Raw genomic sequence first — 4,292 nt, forward strand, 5'->3', positions numbered from 1 at the left:
AAGAAGAAGAAGAAGAAAGAAGAGGAGGAGGAAGGAGGAAAGAGAAGGTAGAAGAAGAGGAAGAAGAGAAAAATTAGCCAGGCATGGTGGTGTGCACCTGTAGTCTCGGCCACTTGGGAGGCTGAGGTGGGAGGCTCACTTGAGCCCAGGAGGCAGGGGTTGCAGTGAGCCAAGATTATACCACTACACTCCAACCTGGGTGACAGAATGAGACCCTGTCTCAAACAAACAAACAAAACGACGAAGAAGATGAGAGAAGACGAGGAAAAAGAAAGAAGGAGGAGGAGGAGAAAGAAGAAAGGAGAAAGCCAGGTATGGTGGTGCATGCCTGTAGTTCTACCTTCTTGGGAAGCTGAGGCAGGAGTACTGTTTGAGCCCACTAGTTTGACAGCAGCCTAGTCAACATGGCAAGACCCTGTCCAAGAAGAAAAGAAAACCCTCTGAAATAGGCAGACCTGACTCTAAAAATAGCTACTTATATAACTAATTATGGAACGTCGAGTGTAAAAGAAGCCCAGGATTTATGAGAACAGTGCAAACATTTGCCTATTCTCCTTGCAGCTCTCTCTTCTCCAGTCTTGGGACAATCATTCCTGTTAATTGTCTTCTAGCTTTCTAGCATTAAGGCAGCCTTCTGTAATAAAACTACTGTGTTTTTGTTTTTTGGGGTTTTTTTTGAGACAGAGTCTCACTCTGTAGCCCAGGCTGGAGTGCAGTGGCGCTATCTTCGACTCACTGCAAACTCCACCTCCCGGGTTCACGCCATTCTTCTGCCTCAGCCTCCTAAGTAGCTAGGACTACAGGTGCCCCCCACCATGCCCGCCTAATTTTTTTGTAATTTTAGTAGAGACAGGGTTTCACCGTATTAGCCAAGTTGGTCTCGATCTCCTGACCTCGTGATCCGCCCACCTCAGCCTCCCAAAGTGCTGGGATTACAGGCGTGAGCCACCACACCCGGCCCAAAACTAGTGTTTTGATTTGTGAAGTGTCAAGTGTTTTCATTTGCTCTCACATGAATCTTTTTTTTTCTTTCTTTTCTTTTCTTGAGATGGAGTCTCACTCTATTGTCCAGGCTGGTGTGCAATTGCACAATCTCAACTCACTGCAAACTCCACCTCCCAGGTTCAAGCGATTCTTCTGCCTCAGCCTCCCAAGTAGCTGGGATTACAGTTGTGCACCACCACATCTGGCTAAATTTTGTATTTTTAGTAGAGACTAAAACATAGTTTCACCATGTTGACCAAGCTAGTCTCGAACTCCTGACTTCATGATCTGCCCACCTGGGCCTCCCAAAGTGCTGGGATTACAGGTGTTGGCCACCATGCCCAGCCTCTCACACAAATCTTCAAACAATACACAGGGTCACTTACAAATCCTAAAAAAGACAACATAGGAATAACCATAACCCAGAACAAAGCAATCACTCTTATGTTGAGATCAGTTGTTTCAATGCAGACATTTGCATTTCAATACTCTGGGCTTTAGACAGTATTACAAGGCTGTCTGGATTTCCTACCAACCAGCTGTGCATTCTGATTAAAAACTTTCCCCCTTAACTTCTTTGATTTTATTTTTTAAATTTTTTGGGTTTTTTTTCAGACAGGATCTCACTATGTTGTCCAGGCTGGTCTCGAACTCTTGGGCTCAAGTGATCTACTTGCCTCAGCCTCCTAAAGTGCTAGGATTACAGGCTTGAGAGTCACCATGCCTAGCCTCTCCTTAACTTCTAATCGAGCGTTATAAAAATAAAAGCTCTGTGACTTTATTAAGAGTTTTAACCTTAAGACATCCTTTTTTTTTTTTTTTAAACAAAATAAGGCAAAAGATTGACTAAAGTAGAAATTAGTGGGCTGGGTGCAGTGGTTCAAGGCTGTAATCCCAGTACTTTGGGAGGCCGAGGCGGGCGGATCACAAGGTCAGGAGATCGAGACCATCCTGGCTAACACGGTGAAACCCCGTCTCTACTAAAAAATACAAAAAAGTAGCCGGGCAAGGTGGCGGGTGCCTGTAGTCCCAGCTACTTGGGAGGCTGAGCCAGGAGAATGGCGTGAACCTGGGAGGCGGAGCTTGCAGTGAGCTGAGATCCGGCCACTACACTCCAGCATGGGCGACAGAGCGAGAGTCCGTCTCAAAAAATAAAATTAAATTAAAAAAAAAAAGAAATTAGTGACTGTACTTCATACTGTTTTACAATCTCTAATACTGTCCTTTGGAAACTCTTGAGTGATATGACCACAACATTATACCCTCTTTTTTCTTTTTTGCGTAAACAGTCCTACTGTAGTTACTCCCTACTCTTGAACTCATTTGCTATTTTCAGCTTGATATTGTACCTTTTCTACATTAATAGTTGTATATTTTGGTTATTTAATTTTAATTTTATTTTATTTTGAGACAGGGTCTCACTCTGTCACCCAGACTGGAGTGCACTGGCACAATCATGGCTCACTGCAACCTCTGCCCCAAGAGCTCAAGTGATCCTCCCATCTCAGCCTCCAAAGTAGCTGGAACCACAAGTACTCCCCACAACGCCCAGCTATTTTTTTTTTTTTTGTAAAGATGGGGTTTCGCCATGTTGCCCGACCTGGTTAATTATTTTTTGATTCAGTAATCTGTTTACTTCTAAAAGGAGTCCCATACTGTTAACCTCAGAAATTCAAATGTATGCTTAGTAACTGCAAGAAATAATTTTATTTTATTTTTTGAGACAAGCTCTCTGTCACCCAGGCGATCACAGCTCACTGCAGCCTCAACCTCCAGGACTTAAGCAATTCTCCTGCCTCAGCCTCCCAAGTAGCTGGGACCACAGGTGTGACACCACGTCCAGCTAATTTATTTTCACATTTTGTAGAGACAGGGTCTCCCTATGTTGCCCAGGCTGATCTTGATCTCCTGAGCTCAAGCAATCCTGTTGCTGTGGCCTCCCAAAGTGTTGTAATTACAGGCGTGATCCACCATGCCCAGTCAATAAACAATTTAAGAATACTTAATGGCCGGGCGTGGTGGTTCACACCTGTAATCCTAGCACTTTGGGAGGCCAAGGTGGGTGGATCACCTGAGGCCAGGAGTTCAAGACCAGTCTGGTGAACATGGTGAAACCCTGTCTCTACTATAAATAGAAAAATTAGCCAGGCACGATGGTGGGTGCCTGCAATCCCAGCTACTCAACAGGCTGAGGCATAAGAATCGCTGGAATCCGGAAGGCAGAGGTTGCAGTGAGCTGAGATCCTGCCATTGCACTACAGCCTAGGTGACAGAGTGAGACTCTGCTTCCAGAACAAAAAAAAAAAAAAGCTAAATGTGCAAAGACTTTTTGTTTGTTTCCATTATCCATCCCTGAAATCTAACATACAATTAAATAGGCTGAAACAACATAATCAAAGATAATCAAGTTGCCTAGAAAATGTAACTAAAAGAATTCAAAGTCAGGCACAGTGGCTCACGCCTGTAATCCCAGCACTTTGGGAGGCGGAGGCGGGCAGATCATGAGATCAGAAGATCAAGACCAGCCTGGCTATCACGGTGAAACCCCGTCTCTACCAAAAATACAATAAAAATTAGTCAGGCGTGGGGGCGCGCTCCTGTAGTTCCAGCTACTCCGGAGGCTGAGGCAGGAGAATCGCTTTAACCCGGGAGGTGGAGGTGGCAGTGAGCCAAGATCTCGCCACTGCACTCCAGCCTGGGTGACAGAGCGACACTCCGTCTCAAAAAAATAAAATTAAATTAAAATAGAAAAGATTTTAGCCAGGCGCCGTGGCTCACGCCTGTAATTCCAGCAGTTTAGGAGGCCGAGGCGGGCGGATCACGAGGTCAGGAGATTGAGATTATCCCGGCTAACACGGTGAAACCCATCTCTACTAAAAAAATACAAAAAAGTAGCTGGGCGTGGTGGCGGGCGCCTGTAGTCCCAGCCACTCAGGAGGCTGAGGCAGGAGAATGGCGTGAACCTGGGAGGCGGAGCTTGCAGTGAGCCAAGATCGTGCCACTGCACTCTAGCCTGGGCGACAGAGTGAGACTCCATCTCAAAAAAAAAAAACAAGATTTAAACAAAGAATTAAATATTATTTAAACTGGTGGATTAAGTTTCAAACATATCCATCTTTACATGAAATAGAAAGTGATCCTTATTAGAGGAAAATCCATTTTTTCCTCCACAGATACAAGGTCTTGCTATGTTGCCCAGGGTGGTCTCAAACTCCTGGGCTCAAGCAGTCCTCTTGCCTCCGCCTCCCAAGGTGCTGGGATGACAGGCGTGAGCCACCCCACCTGGCTGAGCAAAATCCTTTATTTTA

This window comes from Colobus angolensis, unplaced genomic scaffold (assembly GCF_000951035.1).
Source record: "Colobus angolensis palliatus isolate OR3802 unplaced genomic scaffold, Cang.pa_1.0 Scaffold213, whole genome shotgun sequence".
Classification (NCBI taxonomy): Eukaryota; Metazoa; Chordata; class Mammalia; order Primates; family Cercopithecidae; genus Colobus; species Colobus angolensis.